This window comes from Neopelma chrysocephalum, unplaced genomic scaffold, assembly GCF_003984885.1.
Source record: "Neopelma chrysocephalum unplaced genomic scaffold, ASM398488v2 Primary Assembly neopelma1_196, whole genome shotgun sequence".
Lineage (NCBI taxonomy): Eukaryota > Metazoa > Chordata > Aves > Passeriformes > Pipridae > Neopelma > Neopelma chrysocephalum.
Genome location: NW_020897858.1, coordinates 792656 through 818004, shown reverse-complemented (window position 1 = coordinate 818004; position 25349 = coordinate 792656). Strand labels below are relative to the sequence as shown.

The window sequence follows — 25349 nt, the reverse complement described above, 5'->3', positions numbered from 1 at the left end:
AAATCAGGTGCACTGTAGGCTCTGACTCTGAGAGGGTGAGGTGAGCTTGGACATCCCTCCTTGCTCTCTGGAGGTGTTTGTTCCCTTCCACACTTGTTTTCCAACACCATGGTGATCTTTGCAGTGCAGTAAAAATAAAGGGAATTTTCTGGATGGCTAAACTCGACATCCCATGACTTGCAGTCCCTCCTGTGTGTTACTTTTTCCAGTTGATTTTACTAATCTGAGCAAAACTCGCTGCGTAAAACACAACTCCTTTTGAAAAACACTTTGCTGGAGCTCCTTGTAATTTTTCTTGGAATTGCTAATGTAAAAATAATATTTTTTTGTGAAAGTTTTCAGTGCTTTATGGGCTCCAACATTATCTGGGAGAGGTTTAGGAAGGAAGGGGAAAACATACTTGATTTAATGGCGTTTCTTTTATAATAAAATTACCCCAATTACCCTTCAGCTGTTGAAATCTCACTTCAGACACCAACAGGAAAAACAATTAGGCAGAGAACATCTCACATGGGCTCCCTGTGGTGGTTTTTCTCCCAAATATCAGCTCCCTGCTAAATTCCAGGGAATGATCTGTTTGTCTCCCTTCTTTTTTAGCTCCATGAAAGCAACTACGACGCTGGGAAGGCCCTGCAGCGCCTGGTGAAGAAACCTGTGCCAAAGCTGATTGAGAAGTGTTGGACTGAGGATGAAGTGGTAGGAAATGATTTATTCCCTCCAGCCTTTAATGTTTATGTTGCTTCTCTTGCTTTTTTCCTTTTCTTGTTTTTATTTTTTTTTTATTTTTTTTAAAATTTTTGTTGTTGTTGTTGTTTTGGTTTTTTGTTTGTTTTGGTTTTGGTTTTTTTGTGTTTGTTTTTTGTTTGTTTTTTTGTTTTGGTTTTTGTTGTTGTTATTGTTGTTTTGTTTTTGTTTTTTGGGGGGGTTTTGTGTCTGTTTTTTTTTGTTTTTTTCTCCCCTAAAAAGGTTATCTTTATGAGCAGGAAAAGGGCAAAAATATTATGTGCTGCACGGGGTAAGTTTGGCACAGGTCTGAGTTAGTAGTGGGGCCTTGTTCAATGCACAGAACTTTATTAGAAAATACATAAAGATGGGTATATAAATGAAAATATAGACATGGGGATATAAATTAAAATAGACACAGGGATATAAATGAAAATAGATGTGGGGATATAAATGAAAATGGACATGGGGATATACATGAAAAATATATACATGGATATAGAAATGAAAAATATGGGGATATAAGTGAAAATATAGAGACATGGGGATATAAATGAAAATAGAGAGACATGGGGATATAAGTGAAAAAATAGAGACTTGGGGATATAAATGAAAATAGAGAGACATGGGGATATAAGTGAAAAAATATAGAGAATGAATATAAGTGAAATATGTAAGTGAAAAAATAAGGTACAGTGCAAGATAGAATTACTCGTGGAAAAGTGATAGGAGGAAAGTTTGGTTGATTTTTTTTTTTCCTCTCTCTCCTTGAATGGATGAATTTTTAAGGTGGTTAATTCATAAAGTATTTGAAGGCATGAACAAAAATAAAAGGGTTGTTTTCTTGTTCAGCTTCTGCTAAAGCTGACATTGGTGTTCTAAAACAGAGCTGGTTAACAGGGGGAACTTTGGTGGGCTCTTGGTGTTTTTAATAATCCAGGCAGTGGCTGGGGAGAGTTTTTGAAGCTCTTGTTTCTCTGTGAGTCTCTCAGGGAGTTGCTGCAGTGAATTCGGGTGCTTTGCTCTCTCCTTGTGCAAACCTTCCTGCAGGAGCTCTGTCAGGGCTCAGCCAGGCCCCACAAACCCGTGTTTGCAGCTGATTCCACCCTCCAACAAAGAACCTTTGTGGTCAGGAGGCTGCCTGGAGTCAGGGAGGGAAGGAGGATCATGTGCTGACACTGGCAGGGAAAAGCCCGAGTCGCTCTTTCCTGATAAGTTTTATGGTTATCTCATCATAAAAGTGAGTTTTGTTTAGGGAACTGACTGTTGGAACAAATATTGGAGTGCTCTGCCCTGTGTTTAGGAAGTTTGTGTTCATATTCCAACCTGTTTTCTCCGCATACATTCATGGTTAAATTGTACAGGGCCAACACCTCCTTTTTTTTTTTTTACTTTCCTGTGTAGATTTCTTTTTCCCCCTTCTCCTTGTTTTTTTCCATCAGCTGCACTGGGAATGCTGGAGCTGCTGCAGCTCAGGGGTTCTCCATGATCAATCCCTGTTAGAGGAGGGGAGAACAAGAGCCTTAGGAATGGAAAAAACAAAGTTTATTGCAAAGTGAAACATTACTCCAGGAGTGCAGACTGTGAGCGCAGAGCAGCGATCACTGACTCTATAAATCATTGTCAGGCCCAGCTCATTTTATCATATTTGTTCTTGTTCTGTTCCATCCAAGTTTCCAGAAACACTTGGCAGCCCTCCAGCCTCGGCAGAGCCAAAGATCAAACTGTGCTCTTATTTATAGCCAGCTAAGCTCCACCTGCACGGCTCCACAGCCTGTTTGTCCCTGCAGCTTGGAGAAAACTCCAGATTAAAGCAGCAGCTCTGCACTTGGGAGCATTTCTGGGACTTGCAAGGGAAGTTTCCTCATTGTTGGCTCTTTGAAACGGAGGAAAAACTCTTTCTGTGTGATCCACAGGCTGCTAAAGCTGCTTAGGAATTCCATATTGAAGTGTTCTTCAGAAAATACTGATCTATCAAACCCAAAATCTGGCCAAAACAGTTAAATGTGGGTTTATGTGTTAAATTTGAGAACCTTTTACTATGTGTGTCCCCTCCAGCTCCTGATGGCAAGTGATGAGCAGGAGGAGGCCTCTAATCCTGTGGTGGGCTGATAATCCAAGAGACACAATTCTGAGGGAAGTAGAAGATCCAGGTCCAATCCATGTCCCTGTTTGTGCTGGACTTAGAATTAATCTTTTCTTGTAGCCCAACAAATGTCTACTTAAGTTTTACAACTTGGATAAATAAGCAGATCCCACACCTGATACAGAGCTTTGGTCAGATAACCTGAACTGAGAAAGGCTTTGTGGCATGTGACCAACTCAAATCATCATCATCATAATACAGATGTAGGTTATAATAATGAAGATAATAGTGTAGCTCATGGCTTTTGTTGTCTCAGTTTTTCCATTCCTGCCTTTCTAATCCCATCCTATTCTCCCCCTGCCTTGCCTCTGGGCCCCCAAAAAAGGTCACACTTCCCTTTTTGTTATTCTTAGTTTAATTTTTCTGCCAGATTTTTCAGATGGGTGTCAGAGCTGTTGCAGGGAAGCTGTAAAGGTTGTGTGGCTGGGAAAGAAAGGAGTGTTGGGGCAACATCCAGGAATTGGGCAGGTGGTAAAAGCCACTGCAATGGAGTGTAGTCACATTGATTCAGGAAAAGAACTGGCTTAGTACAAAACCAATTCTTAAAACTCCACCCTTCCCAGAGTCAGAAGTGCCCTGTGAGTTGGTTGCTCTGTGACTTGCACAAGGATTTTGACTCAGTCACTTCTGCTGTGCTGGGGATTCCTGCTGTTGATTTTGCTGTGCACATGGTAACACTTTGTCCAGCACAGCCTCTGTGTATTCTGTAGCATTTCTGCTATAACACTATGCATCACTCAAATTTATTGAAAATGTGGTTCTTTGTCAAGTTTTTTTAACTTCTTCTGTGGCCTCTGCTGCCCAAAGACAAAGCCTTTCTCGTTAGTTAGAACAGCTCTGCTGCCCTGGGACCAAGCTGTGATCTAAGAGCTGCTTGGCAATATCAGACCTGATTAAAATAAAGGATGGGGCAGTCCTGTTATTTTTACTGCTGCTGATGTGGTTGCAGAAGTTTAGATCAAATTAAACAGAGGATAAAATTGGCCAGTGATCGAATTACATGGAAGGCTTTGTAAATATGAAGACGGAGGTTTGTTGTCTCCCTGTTTTTTTAAAACCTATGGCTATTTTTAAACCTTTTTTTTTTTAAATCCCAGGATGTAAATTCAGAGGCACAGTGTGAAACCCAGTCTTGCACACTTGCCTGCAAAAGTGGCCAAAGCAACTTCTCTCCTGATGGGTCTAAATGCAGCTCTGAGAGCAGCTGTTTCCTGTTTGTCAGGGCTCCTTCTCCACCTGACAACATCAATTCCCAGCAGTGATTTGATGGGGAGGGGTTGGTTTCTCTTGTCATGCTCATGGATTTACTCCTGTGGACAAGTTGGAGCAATTGTCATGTATAAAACCTTCTTTAGGCACGTTCTGAGCACTCACCAGCACCGAGCAGCATCACCTGGTGGGATCCCCTCAGTATAAGGCTGCAGTGTGAGGCAGGAAGCAGAGCAGCTTGGAGGAGGTGGGTTATTTGGGGAGAAGCCTCGGAGCAAGTTGTGTGGTTTTGATCCAGCTGGCACCTTTTCCAAGTTCCCTACCACTGAATTCCATGTCTGGCACGTGGCACTGCTGGAGCCAGGTCAGGGTACCTGGGAAAAGGGGCACTGGTGTCACTGGGATTTGTTTTATTTTCAACCCACCAAGAGATCAAAATGCTCCACTCAAAGCAAGGGATGGCAGAGTCAGAGCATTGAGCTGGTGGCCACCTCAAAACATGTCTCTTTTAATCTTGTGGCATTTTGGGTGCCAGCAATCAGAAATCTTTTAATTTTTGGTGCAGGCAATCAGAAATCCCTTATAAGAACAGAATGGTGCTGGTCCCTTCTTCTTCTCCAGTTGGAAATACTTCAAAACTGAGCTGGAAATTGTGTTTTGAAACATGCAGACCTGGTGTTTATGGAGAATAAATACAGCAAACCTAACAGTGCCTGTGTTTACTCTGCTGCTTGCCCTGATTGCAGCATTTCTGGACCTTCTACAGCTTCCAGATCTGGGACCATGATCATTAACTTGTTTCAGTTCAGGTTAAACTCAACCTCCATATTTCCTGGCGTGGTTTCAGTGGAAATATCTCCCAAGACAAATTGTCCTTATGAAATTTCCACACATCTTTGGGACAAAAATCTTCTCTGCAAAATTGCTTTTACACTTCCAGGGATGTTCAGTACAATTCTGACCCCTGCTCTTGCTCCAGGTCCAAAAACGAGCTTCCATTTCAGATCAATAACCTATCAAATGGCTATAATTTGTAAAGGATACCATGGTCACCTTAAGTTTTGTTAATTTAAATGGTTTTCTCCTCTGGCATTCCTGATGCACTGGAAATGTGGAAGGAAACCAGCTGGTTCTGACTGTTCCTCACCCACCAGCCCTGATTCCATCTCCCCTCGTCGGCTCTTTGTCCAGAATGTGCTTTTTTTTTTCCCTCTCTCTTTCTATCAAAAGCACTAAAGAAATCAATAGGGCTTCCAGAAAAGAGAGAGAGAGACACGAATCAGAACCAAAAGAAGCTCTAGTTTATTAGGTTTTTAATTAAACATGATGAACACATTTTAAATAACACAAAGGCCTCGGGCTGAGCTGCATCTAATCGAAACAGATTAAGTCACCCGTCCACACTTGGGTAGTTATTAATTCTGTTTATTTATGCATGCTTGCTGCAGGCAGAGCTTGTGCTGCTCTGCTGCAGCTTATTGCACAGGGATGCTTTTCCTGCATGGAATTGTGCTCCTGATTACCAGGCAGATGTTGATGATGAAGAACTGATGGAACAGCCTCTGAAACTCCTCCCAAAGTTCAGGAAATCTGGGTAAAACAGCCCTTCATTTCTTGGGCAGTTCTTCCTTTTCCCTCTGCACTTTGTTCCATCTCTTCAGAGCTGTTAAATTCTCCGAGGGGAAATTGCCAAGTTTTCCTCAGGAGGGTTTTTTTTTAACTTGTGCATCTCGGTGCAGAGCTGTCACTGGCACCCTGTGACATCCCTGAGCACTGGCTTTTATCATGAAATATTCTGCCTTTTAAATATTTTACATTGCTCTTGATGTTGAGTAGTTGAGGTAAACAACCCTGATTCAAACAACCTCTTAAATTTATGTGCAGGGGTAGTTAATCCTTGCTGGTGCTAAACCTTAATTGGCCGTGTACATCAATTTACAAGTTCATAAATTTTAAAATATCCACACCTGGCTTCGGCTTTAAACTCATTTAGCATAAAATACAAATGGAGATCTTTCTTCCAAAAGGGACAAGATAGGGGAAAACTCTTTTCCTGATCTGTTTGCAAGGGTTTGTAATCCAGCATAGCAGGTCAAGAAATTACTTATGCAAAGCCCACGTATTTATTTGCTTGGAATCATCTTCCAATGTCTCTCACCTGCCCTTTTTGGAGCATCTGCTCATGAAAACATTGTTTTCATGGCTTCCTCCTTTGAAGCCAAGCTCTTCAGATGTGCTGGAAGACAGAGCTGCTTACTGGGGCAAAAATGCCATGAATTTTATTGACTGTTCCTGTGGCAGCTCCAGGAAATGGAATTCATGGCCAGGTTGAAACAGAACCTCTGGAATAGTCGAGTGGGGGGATAAAAAAATCATCAAGGGAGATTGGAAAAGCTGAGTGGCATTGCAGGGCTGCATCTGACTCAGGCAGTGGGCTTAGAAGGTTAAGGTATCACTTACTGCTCAGTTTTAATGTTTTATGCACAGAAAATAAAACATTACAGCTTTGCAGTGGAGGGACAGTTCCGCTAAATTAACATTTTCTGGAATTTAGAAATCCAGCCATTTGCAACTGTTAATCAGTAACAGTTGGAATTTACTGAGCACTGAGATAAAAGAAACCACCAAATTTTAACTGCCATGGCCCAATTGGACCTGTACTTTAAGGAGAATAAATAAGATTTTAGTTCAGGCAAGTGTGGGAAGGTCTTGTCTGTAGCTTATTCTAAGAAGTGGAAAAGAACCATCAGCCCTCCCAGTGAAAAGTAACCGATGAGGGATGAAATTATTCTGCTGGGGGGGGAAAAAAAAAAGTTGTTGTTTAAAGGTTGCATAAAATTACAGTTACTTAGCAGTTGGCAGGGTTACAAAATGATAAACTGGAAAACACAAGGTGTATTATAGCCTGAAAAGGTGAACTCGGTTTCAACACAGGTTTCTAGATGAAAGATAACCATCTTTTTGCCTGTGATTAACTTGCATCAGTGTTTGATCCGAGCCCTTGTTTGGAGGGATCAATATTGCACATGCAGCACCGAGTTTATTGTCGAGTCCTCTCGGAAATAAGGCAGTGAATTAAAAATCAATTATACGTGCAGAAAAGTTTGTGTAGGGCAATCAATTCTGTCCTTTTAGTTTGCCAAAAGATTCCATTGTTTAACCAGCTGTGAAAAGGAATGAATTTTAAAAGCCTCCAGCAAATGAGGGAGCCCAAATGGGGGGGAGGGAGAGATTTAAAACAAAATTATTTCAGCATTTCATGTTCAGCAGAGGCTCTTCAGGGATAAACCTATAAATCCTGTCAGTGACCTTGGCTTCAAAATGGGTGATTTCACTGCTTTCCCTAATCTTGATCTTCCCCCAGCTGCCAGAGAAGTTGGTGTTTTCTTAACAATATCTTTTTTTTATCATTATTATTTTATTTGCTTTGTTCAGCTGCCGTATGCTTCTTGATTTGTGGTCTCTCTGCCTTCACGTGGAATATTTTTTATCTATTAAGCAACTTACCACGTTGCTGATCCCTCCCCAAAAAAACAACACAACAAATATTTACCCTGGCCAGTTGCCAGGGCTCAAAGGGCTGTTTCTGTGCGGGGACGGAAGCGAAACTCTCCACTCCAGCACAAACTGAATAATCCAGAGGTGCCTCCAGAAGCTGCTGGTTTGGTTTCTGGAGGAAAAAAAAAGCAGGTCTTGTAATCCAGCAGTTTCCCTGTTGCCAAGGGGAAGGAATCTGCTGCCTGGAAGATTAATCAACGCGGCGGCGCTTGATTGTCCAAAGCGGGTTTTTCATCTCCTTTTCAAGGGCATCTTAAAAACGCAGCTCCCGTCCCCTGCCCGGGCTCTCCATCATCTCTCCTGGAGGGAGAACGAGGCTCTGGGGGACCCCAGCGCTGGTGTTTGTCCTCCCCCAGGGCAGGGGGGTAGTTTTGTAAAGGAGGGGGGCCAAAAAAGCTGTGCCTGGCAGTTCCTTAGCAACGGGGCTGGAGTCGGGTCCAGGGGATGTCTCCTCACTCCTGGTAGAGGAGCAGGAGCTCAAACAAAGCCTGGGCCTTGGGAAGAAAACAGCCCAGCTGGTCCCTCTCCCTGCTCCCATCAGGTGATGTTCTGGTCACTGGCACAGCTCCTGCCTCCACCACTCTGACCTTTTATTCAGATTTTATCTGCCCGGAGATCCGGATTCTGGTTTAAATATAACATCCTGTTATATCCTGTTCCTCTCCGAAAGGAAACTGAGTCATGGCCTTAGAAAGAGCAGCTGGAGAGTGGAGGGATCCTCAAAATTCTGGATTTTCTGGGCTCAGTGCTTTTGCCACAGCAAGAAAACCAAGGGAGGGGTCGTAACTCCTCTCTGGTGGTTGTGGTCAATCTTTCCCACCCCGTGTTTTTATTTTGGGGGTGGGAGGTTGTTACATCTTGATAGAATTGTAAAACTGACCTGGTTACTCTCTGTTTCTTTGGATGTAACTTAATTTCCAGATTCTGAATTGAATATTTTGAGATAATCTATATTTATTCACAGCTTAAGTGACTTTTAAAAGGCTGATAGTGTTAATAAGATAACATTGCACAGTTTGCTTCCCGTTCTGAATGCAAATATAATAAATTACCTGGATAGATTTCTATCTCGTGCTCCTTGGTGTGCATCACCCCAGCCTGTAGGATTGCATGAGCTTCTCTGTGCTTTTGAAAGGGATTTTATAATTTGAATATGAGAAATGTTGGTCAGCTGTCTGTTTTCAGGTATTCTGTTGTTGTTGTTTTGGAAGTGCTATCAATAGAGTGATTTAAATTTAGGTTCACCTTTTCTACTAGTTAAGGAAGGGTGACTGGTTTCTTGGCTTTTACTGATGGCAACATCCAGAGTTCTTGGGTTGATTTAAAGTTATTTCAATCCTCCTGTCACTTCAGCACTTTGGTTGGGTTTATCTGCCTTGCAGGCAGTAAGAAATTCAAATTATCTCCAGGATCCTTACCTCCTCAATACCTAAAAGTGCAATTAGAATATAGTAGCAAAATAATGGTGAAGTGCTTTGATATTTTTTCCTGTTAAGTGTGTGATAGAAATCTCCAGCTTCTTTCCAGGTAATTTTGGCTTAGTCTAAGGTGATATAGGTAAAAGCATTTCCTTTTGTAATACTTCTGTTGGAATTACACTTTATTAAATACACAGAGCCCAGGATTAGATTCCTTGATATGGCAAGTGGTTGTTTTATTTCCAAGGAGTTGTTTGCTGTCTGGATGGCAATTTGCTGTTCCTAACGAGATCGCTTTGAAAACACAAAAAACCCCCTAAAACAAAGCAAGTGCAGACAGATGACAAGCATTGTCTGCAGCTTGACAAGATGATATTTCATATTTAAATTTTTTTTCCCTGATAGTTTGGGTCTCTTGTCTTAGCCTTGGCTTTGATTCTGTTTGCACACAGAGCCTGTCAGCCCAGAGAACCCGAACTTTGTCACGAGATTTCTCTGTGGTTCTGCCCCCACAGCTTATCTGAGAATTACCAACATGGCCCAGTGGCCACTGCAGCAGCAAATGACAAAATGCTCTTCAAATTGGTGTAGTGACATAATTCCTATTGAAGAAGTGTTGATGACTGTCACAGTGTGGCTGCTCTGTGTGCTTTAGTGCTCAGGGCTTATCTCTCTTGCACAACAGGAATGCCAAAACACCCCTCATTTGCAAGCGCTGTTTGCATGATAAATTTTGTTTTTCTAATCTTCCCTATCAACAGCACCGATTTATTATTATTTTTTTTAATCCTTCAGATGACATAAAAATGCATTTTAATGAAGCAAATTATCAGGCTTTGTCTCTTCTGTGTATAAGCGGGGCGGCCACATTCAATTAGGCTGAAAAATGATCATTTGTTCTATACCAGGCTGTAACAGGGTGAGTGGAAAACCATGATCCATCACCAGTTGCTCAGCTTCATGTTACTTAAATCACTTGCCATCCTGTCAGGGGCTCAGAATCCTCGATGGGAGCCATTATTTAATTTAAGTTTGTGGAGGTGTCACTTGTTTGATAATAGGCTGGTTCTGTAGTAGATGTACAGTGACTAAATATTCATCATTTCCTGCATCCATCCAAGAGCCCTAATTAGTTATGAGGGTGGCAGTGCCAGTGGAGATAATGATTATAGTGCCAGGGGAAGGGTTTGACAGCAAATAAGGATTTGATCCAAAGGGAGACTCTGTAACCTGGAGCAGGAGAAGGTTCTTCCCCCAGAGGGTGGTTGGGCACTGAACAGTGGGCACGGCCCCAAGGCTGCCAGAGCTCCAGGAGGGTTTGGACAACACTCCCAGGGACATGGTGGGGTTGCTGGGAGGAGCTGGACTTGATGGTCCTTGTGGGTCCCTTCCATGATTCCAGGAGTTCTGCTGGAGCTGCAAAGGCCTCGTTTCTGAGCCTGGCTCCATGTTGCTCCCAGAGCCAGCGTTAGGGGTTTGGTGTATCTGGAAGGAAACTTAGATTTGAGTGAGGAAATGCCACCTTTTCCCAGTCACTGACCATGGAACAGTCACTGAGTGGCTTCACTTTTAACCCTTTAAGAACAGGGTGTGCTTGGCAGAGCTGAACCCGGCACAGCAGCCCCTGCAAACCCCGTCAGTGCTTCCCTCTGAGCGGGGGAGGTTCTCTCTTCCCCTCCTTGGTTAAGTGAGGAGAACCTCTTCCCCTCCCCTCCTTGGTTAAGTGACGTGTCAGATGTGTTGATCAGCTCATGAGGGTGCACTTAAAAGCTGCTGCTCGGTGCTCCTTGCCCAGTGTTGTTTGTACTTTCATGTGCCTTGTGGTTTTGAATATATTGTGTTAAAGACTCAGTGCAGGAGCTTTCTGGCTTTGTGGTTTTGCTTCAGCTTTTACTGGCTGGCCTCTTGATATCTCACTTGTTCCCCTTGTGCTTGTTCCACACCGTGGGGTTTTTTTTCTATTCTTTTGTTCCTTTCCTCCTCCCCCCATCCCTTTCACAGCATCCCTCAGATTTATATGGCTTTTAGGCTACGTGGGGAGATGGATCATTCAGGCCTTATGCATTTAGAGGAGCTGATAAATAACGTGGCAGTGTCTTCCCCTCCACTGCACTGGAATAACTTCCAATGCTCAAATCAAACATCCCATTTGCTACAAACTGGGGAAGGCAACAAGGGCACCTCTGGTTTATTAAGGTGCATATTTCATTTCTCTCTTAGGGAAGGTATTCTTCTCTTCTGTGTGTCTGGGGAGGCAGTTCCATAGTCTCAGCACCACTTCCCCCTTGCCTCCCTCCCCCCAAATATCCACCTTCCCAGTTTCCCTTCCAGTGTTCACCTTTGTTGCAGCTGCATTTCTGGTCCTTCATTTTCAAATCTTTACTATTTCCTCTCTTATTTGTGGCCATTTTTTCACATTTGGCACCATTCCCCCCTCAGTGGGGATGTGTCCCCCAGCCTGGAGTTGGATTTTGTCATCACCAGTATTATTTCTCTCCAGATTTGCACACTCAGGGGTCTCTTCATTGCCACTGCAGCCAGTGGCAGACACATCCTGAGAGAAATTCAGGGAGGTTCCAGAGGTTGCCTTATGTCATTCTGGTGAGGGTCAAAAAACTGGAATTTGTATCCAAGTGCCTGAATTCCAGCCTGGGCATCACTGCTGTCACAGCCCTGCTGTTCAGGGATTTAGCTGGGAAGTCACCTGCAGAAATACCTGCCTCTCTACATGGATCATTTCCTTGGGGATTCTTGCCACCATTTTGTCTCATTATTCCTGGATTTGTTCATTGCTCTAAAGTCTGGGGGCTCTTGAAGTGCTTTTATTTGTTTCCCGCTGCTGTTTGCATAAAGTCCCTGTTTGAAGGCAGAAAATCATCTCCAGAATAATTGATAATAATGGTTGAAATCCCAAGGGAACAATATTCCTGCAATAGGGAAATTCCATGAGAAATACTCTGCTCGAGCCCTGAAAGGCTCACACAGGATATTTCAGGTAGTTTGAGTGGTGCTTTTCTGTGCTTGGTGCTTCAAATTGACTGAAAGGACCAAAAATGTCACAGCGAGAGAGAACAACTCCAGATTTGCAGAACAGTCCATGTGTATTCCCCTCACTCTGCATGACCTGTGTCACAAAAAGAGAATTTCCTGGTGAAAAAGGTGGAGAAAATGGAAATGTTCTGATGTTTTGTGTTAACTCTCCCATTAGTTATGAGGCTGCTGTGTGTCTGTGCTCACCCACCCGTGGCATTGCCTGCAATGGGCATTTTAGCATTGCTGATTGAATGGAGATCCTCTGGGTGTTACTGGGCAGGGTGGTGTTCCCTCCACTGCTCTACATGGAGGAAAAATGCTGCTTTTAACAACAACAGCACGAGGAGAATGAAGTTCAGAGCGAGGCTGATCAATCTGATATTTTCCTCTGGGCTTTTTTTCTGCCCAGTAAAGGTGAGGAAACATAAGGAACATTCCAGTGTTGGTGTGATTCAAGGAAATATTGATAACTTTAAGAATACACTGGCATTGCAGTTCTTGGTACAGGTATTTGAGATTCAGAGTATGTGAGGAAAAGAAAGGTTAATATTCCCAAGTGATGCCTGAGAGCCATTCCTCGGGAGGAGAGGGGGTCTGGTAGGACATTGTTTATATTCCACAAGTGATGTTTTCTCTTTTGGTTCATGTTACATACCCTGTTGTATGTATTTTTACCTCTGCTTTTAGATTCTACACTTCTACCAGTTCCATCATGTTCAAAAAAACCCAACAACAATTGAAACTACAAATTATTATTTTTTTTAGAAAATGCAGTTGTACCAAGTCTGAGTGAGCATAATCTTGAGAAATGAAAACAAACAGCTATTTTTCTTTTCTATTCAGATTGAAGTTTGCAGGTCAAGTGCTGAATTTCTTCCATTTACCTGTATTAAAGAGAGATATTTGGAGATGCCATATGGGAAAGGAAGCATGTCCTTGAAAAGGAACACGTTGTCCAGCTCTTTCTTTTTACTTGCTCTTTGGTTCTGATGTACTAGAAGGCTTTTTGTATATTAGCATTTTTAACAGCAGTTTAAAATAACAACCAGAAACGAATCTCTTTGTGTAGAGAAAAGGCAATCTGAGGTATAATCAAAAGCTTGCTGTTGTCTCTTGGCAGCAGCACATTGTTTCGCTTCTCTGGGTCGCAAAATGTGCCAGACCTTTGTTCTGTTTAACTCTTAAAAGGCACCTTTAAAAAATCATTGATGTAAAAACACACTCAAATCATTTTAGCTTCGTTTGCAGGACTGAGAAACGGTTGATTCCAGGAGACAACAAGCTAGAGAGAATGTTTTCTAAGCAGCTCTCTTTATTGTCAGTGAGGGCAGTCTCCAGGTTGGTGGGTTTAAGGTCTGTGCCCACAGAAGGGACGAGTCTCAGCCTCGCTGTTTGAAACCTGGTTGATGGCCCCGTGCCACGGGGCTGTTCTCTGCAGATCATGGAAAAGCAGATGTCTGGGGAGGCCGTGGGAGCAGCTGGAGTGTTGCACAGACCTGGATGTGCCTGTCCCACCTGCATAGGTGGATCCTACATCTGTCAGCAGAAGGTCTGTCACGGGCATTTAAATCTCAGCCTGGCTGAGTCGGCCGAGCTGGTTCCCTGCTGTGGAAACGATGACGTTGAGCAGAGTGAGGAACTGCTTTCTGTGCAGCTCCAGAGAGGAGAGGTGTGGAGAGTCCTGAGGGAATGTTTCCAGCCTGCTGGAGGCCCAGCACTTGTTGCTCCCTTTGGAAGATCCTCCTGCCACTTGCCCCTCTGTGCAGTGCCACCGACCTGGCTGGGACAAAGAAAAGCCTCCTCTTCCCACCCTGGTTTTATTAGAGGAAAGGAAATGGCAAACTGAGCACTCTCCAAACCCAAGGGCTCATCTCTCCCTGCCCCTCCATCCCTGCCTTGAAATGTGGGACCATCAGCAGTAGTGTTATCACGGCTGATAATGCCTGTAATAGTCCATGAATTGTTTCTTCCAAGGAGTCACGGTTGTTTATCAAACACCCCTTCTAGAGCTCGGGAAAAGGAAAGTCAGGTTTCCTTTTTTTCCTCCTGCTGCTGCTTTAATATCCAGCCTGGTTTTGATCGTGCATCAGCTGCTGCTGTGCCACTGTGGGCTGTGCTCAGATCAGGTTTCTCGGTGCGCTGTTGACTTTATCTCGTTTACAGGATCACATTTCTGTTGCCATACGCCGTGTGATCGCAGCCTCCCCGCAGCTCCGTAACAATTAGGAATTGAGCAGGAAGTGTGTGTTCCTCACAAAAGCCTTTGGAGTTGGGTTTTACAATCACGCCCGGAGCAGAGGCGGGGGAGGCACTTCTCCCAAACACGCTCCTGACACAGAGGAGTCTGTTGTTGCAGCCACTTGGCCGTTTGTCAGCAGTTCCCAGACATCCATCCATCCATCCCTGCATCCCTCCCGCACAGGTTGCTTGGCAACCCGGGCCGGAGCCGGCTCGGGGCCGGAGCATCAGGTCGGGGCTGATTTATCGGCGGGGCTGGGCGGTGAACCCGGGAGGCAGGACTGGACCTTTCCCGGGGAACGTGAAGGCGAGAGAGCCTGGCTGGGCTGGGAGCATTATCTGGGATGTGCTCTGAAAGCACCCAGAGCTGATAGTCAGGGCACAATTAGAGCAAAAAGAAAGGCTCCTCATTTAGACAGAATTAATTTTTTTTTTAATTTTATTTTTTATTTGCTGTTTTGTTTTCTCTTTCCCATCGAGGCTCCCACACACACAGGTACGGTGCAGAACCCAAATCAAGGCAGTGCCTGGTGCTTGGGGTGAACCTGAAATCTCTGCCTTTATAAAAATAGCTCTGGTAAAATCCTGATGGGAAAATCCAGCTGGGGTCAGCACAGGAGGTTAGCAGCACCCTGACAGCTCCAGGCCTGGGGTGAAGGAATAGCTGAATTCTCCTCCAGCTCTGGAAATGTCTGAGAGCTGTTGTGTCACCTTCAATACCATGTTGCCTTTCATACAGACTTTTGCATTGATCCCTGGCATTAAACAGAGAAAAGGGAAAGCAGAGCTTTGTAAACTGGCATTTAGGTAATGGTTCCTGCTGTGGTCACATGTAGAACTCTCACCCCCTTAAAACATCACCTTGGATAAACTAAATGGAAGGAAACTGGGGCAGCCTTTAGGTATAAACACCTCAGCTCAGCTCCTTCTGCTGGCTCCAGTCCTTTTCCCAGCACAGTCGTGAGGAGGGGTGGGCAATCCATGGAAAGCACGTCAACAAGAGCATTTGTGCACGTCTGAGAAGGCAGAGAGGAGAGAAAGGATGGTGAATCCACTCTGACCTCTCCAACGGCAATATAAATACTTTATTGAAAATTCTAAATAAATGTGCTTGTAACCAGTAATCCCGCTCTGCATGCAATCTCATTTAGCCAACTGGGTATGCAAATGTGCTATTAATGTGTTTGCATCCAGTATAAACACACAAATCTAATCTGTTTATATATGTCATTTACACACAGCTGTGCTCACGCTCACTTAATACCAACATTTTCAGCGGGGCGAGGGGTACCCTGGGAGATCCATTGTTCCAAACAAAAGCAGCACCAGGGAAGGGGGGTCATTATCATCGCGGGATCTTTTGGCATTCCCTCGAGGGAGTCTGCCTAATGGCTGGGTGGATGTGCTGGGGATACTCAGAGCACAGCCTGGGAGATGCCTTGGCTGCTGTTGAACCCCTCGGTTTGAGGGAGGGTCTGATTTTCCAGGATAATTTTTCAGGAAGACAAAGCGATCCGATTGGGAGGCAGAGCAAATTGTTTGGCTCCTCGAAGCCTTTCAGCTGATCTATTCCTTGTCAGTTTGTTTATAGAGGATACTTGATCTTGCAGGCAGATGGCCTAAAGGAGTGGAAGGTTTTTATCACATGGGGGTGACCAGCAATGCACTCTGAAGAGGGGCTTTGAATATCCAACAGGAACATTCACAGTACAGAGTGGTATCTAATGAATACCAGCAAAATATTTTGGGGTTTCCATGTCTTCGACTAAGAGAACTTGGTGAAAATATGATTTTATTTTCAAAAATACCACAAAGGTTAAAGGATAATTTTGTCTTGACGGAATAGAATTATTTCAGTTTAAAAAAAATGATAAGAAAAATAAACAGAGCAGTTTCTATGATCTAACTGATCTCCAGTGAGTGGCATCCCTGCCCATGGCAGGGGGTTGTTATTAGATGACCTGTAAGGACCCTTCCAACCCAAACCATTCTCTGATCCTATTAAAAGAAAGCTGAATTTGGGGTTAGGATGTATTTTGAACTAAGGCCACAATCTGCTGAATGAAGCAGTAAATGGAGTAAGTTATTTAATGGAGTGAGTATATTTTGTGTGTGTGGTTTGGTCAGCAAGGCACAGACACTCCCCTACAACAGAGGTGTCACCACAGAGGGTCACAAAGGGTTTTCCCCCAGGTTTAACCAAGAGCTCAGTGCCTGGCCTGGGCTGTTAGAAATCCTGCCAGCAGCGGGCATGGCAAGGGCACATCAATCCCTGGCACTTCCCAGCCTGGAGTCCTGGAGTCCTGCCCCTCCTGGCCACGGCCAGAGCTGCTGCAGGGCCTTGGGGCAGTTGGAGGTTTTTTTGGGTGAGAGTGTTCAGGCAACAAAGCAGTTTGTAGGAGGGGTTAAATAAGCATTAAATAGACTTGCTCTGTGTCTGCAGTGGTCAGGTGGATGTTGAGAACAGCTTGGATGTGTCTGACAGCTGCTTTTTGTTTCACTTAAAGTATCTCTTTGCCCTTCATGCAGTTACTGAGCAGTCCTGTCTGTTACTGTAGAATATAGAGATTGATACAATAAATATTGGCATCATTTTCTACTCCTGGCGGGTCTATTTTGGCGAAAAAAAAGTTGTGAATAACACAAGTTTTTTTTGTAAGAGAGACCTGACATCTTCAGGTTGAGTCTTCTTAATGAAACTATCAGGAATACTTCTGTTTCTAGAGGACAGTGTCTATCACTGACCTTATCAGCAAATGCCTTTATTTGCTCTGTACACACATGAGCGAAATATAATGTTAACTCAGCCAAGCTTTTAATAAAATGTGCTCTGCACTGAAATTCAGCTGACAGAATTGTTTGGAGCAGTCTCTAAATGTGCTGCACGTTGAGCAGAAGTTTTGCAGCTATAACCAAATCTCATTTGCTTTTTGGAACAACTGCCATAATTTGTCATCTTGTGAAACTTTAAGAAATAAAGATGCTTTCATGCATTTAATGTTTATTTGCTGTTAACTATTAAAACCCCATAAATTTTGCTACTGTACGTACTATAAAACTTAAAAAGGCATATTAAATATGGAAGGTGGTGACAACTTCCATTGGTATCTGCCTAAAAAACTTCAGGCCTTTCCCAAAATTCACTGAACCTATTGCTTTGATTATAGTAAAATATTCCATTTTATTTGCTTATAATTAAGGAAAAGGTTGAGAGAGAAGAACTTGCTGTTCTTGGACATAGCCTAAAGAGGGCTTTTTTTTTTTTTTTTTTTAGAAAGATTGAGAAATAAAGTCTTTATTTCCTGGATTGAGAAAGAACAGAAAAGGCTCTGTGTGTTTGTAAATATATTGCATTGCACAATGTTCTTCACTCATTAACCATGTGGAAATCATAGGAAGGGAATGAAATACCACGTGGAATTTCTTAGTGAAAATACATTTGTTCTAAACCTGATTGAAGCATCACCTCAGAAGAGACAGATTAGCAGCAGTGATGAATTTGCAGGTTTCTCAGAGTTGTGCTGCCTTCCTGAAGCCCGTGAGGTTTCCGTTTGAAATTCTAAAATTGATTTAACCAGGTTGTTTTTTGCAGTAGTTGTTATTCTTGCACGCTTTGGTTCAGATCTTTGCAGTAAAGAAGCGACCTGGGCCCCTCATTTCCCAGTGGGAAGCTGGGGTGCAGGATTTCAGTGAGTAGCAGCAGCAGCAGATTTCTCCTGCCAGGCTGTAATCTCTGGATAATAGAAACCCTGACGCACACCCTGAACTCCAGCTCTGCGCTGGCACTGCCATCCCGTTGATAAACATGCCAGCTGAGCTCTGTTAGGCACAACATAATGGCTTTGTGTATCTTGTCATGATATTTGTTCCCCGGGATAAAATATGGGCCCTGCAAGTAACACACACGCAAACATTAACATGCTTGTTCCTTGTTCTTCCTGGGTTATTTATAGCTCCCTGTTTACAGGCTGGAGCAGGGATACTGCAGGATCTAATGCATTGCATCAAATTATAAAATGGTATTAGGAGGCCTTGTGCTGTGGCTGGTCAATAGCCATGGAAACCACTTCATAAAATATAACTGTGTCTGTCAGCACCGGCTGCAAGCCATGGGATTTCCTAAAGCTGCTTCCCAGCCATCGTTATCCAGAGCGTTTTTTTTTAATTGTGCCACAGTTTGTCATCAGTGAACAGCACAAACAGCAGTGCTGACAGAACCCTGTCATAAGGAATGCTCGAAACTTAAACACAAGTGGCAAAATTGAAACGTTTGTCCTAAAAAAATCCCAATTCTCTACCTGTAAAAATTAAACCATTTGTGCTCTAGAGCCGCTTCCACGTCTCATCCAAACTTATCCATAGGTTTGAGCCTCGTTATTCCACCAGCCCTGTACTGTAAGACTATTTTAATTCAGCAGCTGTCGCTCCCAGATGCCTTCTGTGAGCAGCTCAACATCTCCCGCCCCATTAACAGGCAGACACGGAATTTGGTGCCTGTCATCTGTGCAGGGCAGAGCAAATTTAATCAGTGTTGTGCAGTCTGCTTTGCGAGGCGCTGCAGAGCAACAGGTCACTTCTCATTTGGTGTTGCAACTATTGGGTTCTTTCATATTTAAAACCATTTCGAGGCCTGTGTTGGGCTTGGCTTGGAGAAAAGGAGTAGCTGTTCTTGCAGCAGGCCAAGGGAGAGCAGAGCATGATGTCTGAATTAATGGAAGACTAGAACAGGGAGGAAATCTGAAAAATAAATCATTTTAAGCAACCCTTTATTGTTTTGTTAAGCTTTAGAACCTCTGAGTTTCTCAAATTGATTTTTGTGTGCTTTTTGTGTATTAAGAAGTTCATCTCTTTGCTTTCCAAGGGGCACACAACTATTTTGTAGTTGGGTATCTCCCACTGCCTCAATGGCCCAGGCACCAATAAAGGTGACACCATAATTGGCCAAAATTTCAGAATGTCAGAAGGACTGACTTCGTTCCTACTTGGAAATTTGGAACAGCATTTCAAGGTCCCTCTAATTCTGTTATTCCGATGGGCTCTATGCTGGGCTTGCATTCCCCCAGTAGGGATTTTTGATATCCCGTGGGTTCAAATGAAAACAGTTTGTCAAAGGCTTTTTTAATAGAGTTGAATCCCAACACAAAACAAATATAAAATAGTTCGATTAAAGAATCTTAAAAAAAATAAATGGTCTGTTGAGAATTCAGCTGCACCATAATAAGTCTTTGGCAAAATGAGGAATAGGGAATTTTGGGTGTTTTCATTTTAGATTGCACTCTCCTGTCTCCCTGTGCTGTTTCATCCTTGGATGGAGTGTTCCAGCTCTGGTTTCTTCTTATTCCCTACAGCTTTTCCTGTCACCTTTTCCTGTGTATGCTGTTAACTGATGCTGCAAAAGCACCGTCCCTCTGATACAGCCCAGGAGGCAGTGATGGCAGAGCCAGGAACTGAGCTGCATCCTCCAGTTCCCTGTGGATTGATTGCCTGCTTTTAAATGTTTCTTCATTTAGTTGCTTTTTCATTCTTTGTGATGAGCTGCAGACAGGAATTATATCTCTCTTTGGGATATTGGGAGTGGTGTGAGGGCACCAGCCAGAGGTTTGTGGTGCCAGGGGCGTGATCCACCTTCCCCTCGGCATAATGGGAATTCCTTGGTAAAATTCACATGGTAAAAATGAGGAGTATGTTTGTGCATTAGGGACCAGTTACACACTGTAGGCACTCGATATCTTGCTCTCTAGATATTTGTGTGACTTCTGCCTGTGTCTGGGGGGGCTGGTACTTTGCTCTTAGCAAAATTTTCCGTGTTCAGGAGCCCAGGTGCCCCCAGTGCTCAAATCCCAAGTGCTGTGTTGGCTGGTTTGAAAGGAGCAGGTGGGGATGAGTAAATCATGCACTGGAAGGGACTGTAATCTCCAAGCCTTTACAACTGGTGGTTAATTCTCGTCTCCGTGCCCCCAGGCACGTTCTTGGCGAACTCTGCAGTCCTGCTGGTTTTGAGGGTCAGGGTTGGGTGAGGATAGAACCCTGTGGGAGCAGATCTGCAAAATAATGTGCGTGAGGTTCCAAAGGGCCTGTTCCCTCCTCTCCAGGACTGTGGTGGGAGCTGCTGAGGTGCAGAGTCCTCTGTTTGAGCAGCGAATTACCCTTTCTGGGATTCCTTATGCCCTTCACAACATGGAAGCCTCTAATCGCTGCCCACCTCCTTCACACAGATGTTTGTTAAAAAGGTGTGATCCGAAATACATTGTCAACTTATTTCTTTTTAGGGAATTACTAATTCTCAACTCCCTCCCGTCTCTGGAATATTAGGGCCCACATACTCCACATCCCTTATCTTTTTTGCAGTCAGTATGTGGTATTTGCCTGTTTCTTTTTATTGGGGAATCACTAATTCTCAGCTCCTTCTCTTTTCTGGAATATAGGGCCCACATGCTGAACATCACTTATCTTTCTTGCAGGCAGAATTTGATGTTCGCTTGTTGTTTATACCTGTGTATAATGTGTATAGGAAAGGAAAAGCTTTTTTTTTTCTCGTTTCTTTTTAGGGAATTACTAATTCCCAAGTCCCTCCCTTCTCTGGAATATTAGGGCCCACATACTCAACATCCCTTGTCTTTTTTGCAGGCAGAATTTGGTGTTCGCTCATTGTTCATACCTGTGTATGCTGTTTATGGGAAAGGAGAAAGCCCCTCTTTTTATTTATTATTTTTTTGCTGTTTATAGAAAAGGAAGAAGTCCTCCTAGGGGAGGACTGGTCTTTTCCATAGAAGAGAGACTTTTAGTCTTAAATGTCTTGGTGCTGGTTCTTAAATCTCCTGGTGGTGGCTTTTGAGTGTCCTGGTGGTGGTTTTTGAGGGTCCCGGTGGAGGTTTTTGAGTGTCCTGGTGGAGGTTTTTGAGGGTCCTGGCGGTGGTTGGTGTTGGGGGTGCAGGTGAGAGGGTCGTCACCGGGTCCCAGCGCTGCGGGCAGGGGGTGGGTGACACCCGGCCATGGATTTACCACACGAAGGTGCTGGTAAAAAGGAGGAGGAAGAGGAGCAGGGCAGGGAGCGGTGCCGGAGGCCGAAGGGTTATTCGGGGTTGGGAGTGTTGCTGAGGGGAAACGCGAGGGGCTGAGGGGAGACGTGAGGGGAGGCGGCTGCGAGGCAGCGGCTGCTCGGAGCGAGGGAAGGGGGGGCCGGCGCCGCTACCGAGCCCGGGGCCGGGGCGGGCGGGACCCGGCGGCGGCTCCTCCGCGGCTCTTCCCCGGCTGTGCCCGGGCTCGGGGCCCCGCGGGCGGCGGAGGGGGGGGCCGGCGATCCAGGCCGCCTTTTGCGGCGCGCCCCGCGGGTGCCGCCCGCCCAGCCCCGCCGCCATCACACGCTGGGCGGCCGCCGCCTCGCGCCCGGCCCTCGGCTGCTCCGCTCGGCTCCGCTCCGCGCCCGGGCTCGGCTCTGGGCTCGGCTCCGCGCTCCCGGGCTCGGCCGCCGCTCCGAGCCCCCCGGAGGAGGAACGCGGGGGGCTTTGCGAGGATTTAACCCCTGCGGCACCTGCTCGGCAGCGGCTCCCGCGCCCCCCGAGCCCGGCGCTGCGCATTTCCCTCGGCCGCCGCTTCCCGCGGCCGGGGAGCTGACCCCGGGGAGGACGGGCTGTGCTGCGGTGTCCCCCAGCTCCGAACGCTGGAAGTTTGACGTGGAAGGGGATGCGGTCGGAATTTTTCGGTGTGTTTTCAAAGCCCTTTTTCCCCCCCCACCCCGTTCGCAGCCGCCGTGTAGGTGCGTTCGCTTCCACCGACAGACCTTCGGCTCCCGGCGCTGCTCGGCTCTTGTGCTGATTTAAACCAGCTTTTTTTGGGGTTTTTTACCTTTTTTTTTTAATTTTTTTTTTTTTTGCTTTTGCTGACACGCTGTTTTTTGTTATCTTTTACCACAGAAACGTTTTATTAAGGGGTTGAGGCAGTACGGCAAGAACTTCTTCAGAATCCGAAAGGAGTTGCTTCCCAATAAGGAGACCGTGAGTACATTTGGACTTTATGTAATTTGCTTTTTTCTCTCTCTCGCTGCTTCGCTGTTTGATCTTACGGAACTCTTTCCTTTTCACCCGGAATTCTCTTCGGATAAATGGAAGGCAGACCCACAGCCAGACAAGGTAGCCTTTAAATTTCAGCGCAGTTTTTTTAGGTCTTGGGGCACGAAAGATGTTACATAAAATAGTCGTCATGGCTGGACGGAGTCGCCGAGGTTGGGTTGAAGTGTATTTATGGGAGACCAGATCTAATTTTAAATTCTGACATTATGACGGGGATAATACATTTATGTCACCCGGCCGGGCTCAAATGGCATTGGGTAATTAAAGGAAGCCTAAAACAAAACAAGATCTAATTGAATCGGGAAGCCTGAGGTATGTGCCTGCTCCTGTGACCCGCAGGATTCGCTGGTTGGGTTTTAACCCTTCACCTTCCCGAACCGTGGAAGTTCTGCTGGGGAATCGATCCGTGGTTCATCTCTCTCCCGAACTTCATCAGGTTTACGTAACTGTCATTCCAGGGAAAATCCTGGCAAGGGCCTCCCGGGGAGATGGACCGGGAGGAGTGGTCGCCTCCTTCAAAGGAGAAGAGGCTTTGGGAAACCTTGGGGATCCAGTTACTGCTCCGTTAGTCCTAATCAAGCTTCCCTAAAAGCTTCGGTTTCTGTTCTGCAGGTGTCATTTAACAGCTGGGAGAGGTTTTCATTTCTGTTCTGAATTTAGAAAGGAGGTAACTCCCTGGAAATGGAGTTAGGTTATTTTCTAGCAGTGTGTTAGCGATCTGGAAAATATTTATTTGAAGCATAACTGGTTGTTTGGACTTCTGTAGGTGTGGAGTTTGGACGTGCAGTGGGGAAGAGCATTACTGTAAAAATATTTAACAATCTGTCACTTGCTGTGGGATGTTTCCATTCTCCTCTGAGATGTTCTTGTGAGACAGTGCTGTGATAACACAGTCTTTTGGTGGTAAATAGTAACACTGAATAAGGCAAATAGGAAGGGGAGGATGAAACAATTCCTGGACTTACATGTTCATGGATTCTGTTGAGAAAGAAAACTTAATTACTGACTGAGTGTTGGTAGACTTTGCTTTAGTATTCTGTCGGATTTTGAGGCATGAAGGCCTAGTGCTGGAAAGATGACAGCTTAGAAGGAATGCTGAAAAGCTGTGGATCTTACAACATCTAACAAATCCAGCACATGGCTGAATCAGTTCTTTCCTCTTTTCTTCAATCTCTCCTCGAATGGATTTAGAACAAATTTAGAAATTAATTCTGCTCATGGTAACGTTACTGAGAGGCAAAAGTACTCTTGTAAGTTTGAATTACAGCAATTGTGAAATATATCTTTTTTTAAAAAAAACTTACATTTTATGTTTAAAACATAAATTTATTTTTGTGAAGGAGAAAAACATTTTTTCAGGGGGGAAGGAAAAGAAAAACTGAAGAACAGAGTTGGGGGCAGGTGTCTGCCCGTGTTTGTGCTGCTTGATTTCTCCATTGGAGCTTGGATATCAGGCCTCAGGCTTTTTCTAAAAGTTTTGCAAGTGGTGTTAAACCTCATATAAGCTATCACTTTACAAGTGCTATGTTTTTGTTTAATTAGGTCTAATTTTTGAGTACAGAGAAGACTAAATATTAAGTCTGAGCCATGGGAAGCATCATGTTGATGGGTTTGGGCTCGTTTTTTTAGCCCCTTGTGGTAACTGATCTACAAATAACCTTTGACCTGCAGCGGGTTGTTTATAATCTCTGCTTCCTATTTTTGCCCACAGGCCTCACTTCTGCTTTCTTTTAATTCCCAGTTTTTTTCAGCCCCAATTTACAGCAGCTTTGCTGTAGGAAGACGTTGCAGAATAAAGGCTGCAGTAAATACTGGACTGTCCAGCTTTGCTTTTCTTCCTTTAAGTGGAATAATGAGTAATGTCAGTGACAAGGCCGTGGAATTTATTTGTCCATCTTTTTTCATCACCAGAATAATTTCAGATACCTTGCCTGCCATTTTTTTATTGCAGTGTGAAGCAATCCTGTGGTAATTCCAGAAATAACTAGAAAAAGGTCTTATTCTCCTGTTTGCCCTCCATATTAAGATGAGGTGAAACTCCCCCCAAAAATTATTATATGGATACAAAAGCAGTGAAGCACCTTCCAGATATTTAAAAATGTGTCAGGGGCATTCTTGGAGTGACTTACCCTAATATCTGAATACATCTAATTTATAAAGTTTACTTTCCTGGTCACTGAAGCCTGTGGGGAGGAGAGCCAGGATTTTTGCTTCTGCAAACCCCACTGAAAGTTAAACCTCCTTATTATCATGATTTTTGTACAATATGTGCCTTTTCTAAACTCTTAAATTTCTGCCCCTGTCACTGGGGGAGAGCTCTCCCCAATATCACCTTAAACCCCGTGGTTGGAACATGAAAAGAGGAGAAGATAAGGAATACAATAAAAATACAGAATCCTTGTAGAGACCAGGCCTATTTTATATGAAGTCAAGCTGAGGCTGCTGTGCAGAAAGTCTGAATATAGAGATGAACATGACATTGTATTTCTTTTGTGGTATTGGAAGGTGTAAAGTGGCCGTGGTGAGATGAGAATTAGGCCATCCTGTACTGAATTTCACAAGTGTGTTAAGGAATGTCCTATTTGAGTTGTGCCTTGGCTTTTTTTATTCCTCCACAGTTAACATGCAGTATCTTCTAAGAAAACCTTCTGTTTGTCCATGTGTGTTTTAATTAGTTTAACACGATTTTCAACATTTTTAATGGTTTATTCTAAAGGAATAATCACCAAGCCAAAAGCTTCGTGGAAGAAAACATTTATTCCATATCAAAGGTGTGTTTGTTTAGCACTTCACTCTTCCAGCCTATTTCAAATTTTCACTTTATTCCCATGTTTATGACCAAGAGAGATTCCCAGTGGACATGAGAGTAAAGAGCTGTAGCATTTCCTTCAGGCTTTTTTACATAAGAGGCACAGGAACTGAAATCATCTGTTACCTGGCCATGCCTTGGGCTGA

General features: G+C 44.2%; 1 protein-coding gene across 5 annotated transcripts in view; it reads left to right on the top strand.

Moving 5' to 3' along the window:
- Positions 1-603: 603 nt before the first annotated feature.
- LOC113977024 (arginine-glutamic acid dipeptide repeats protein-like) overlaps positions 604-25349 on the top strand; it is a 68850-nt gene continuing 44104 nt past the window's right edge. For 3 of the 5 annotated variants that reach the window (XM_027702793.1, XM_027702792.1, XM_027702791.1), the window contains exons 1-2: positions 21772-22027; positions 22239-22319. The gene's annotated coding sequence lies outside the window, so the exon portion shown is untranslated. Of the gene's footprint in view, positions 697-21771; positions 22028-22238; positions 22320-25349 lie in introns of those variants that run through there. The other 2 variants (XM_027702795.1, XM_027702794.1) reach the window with 1 other exon arrangement.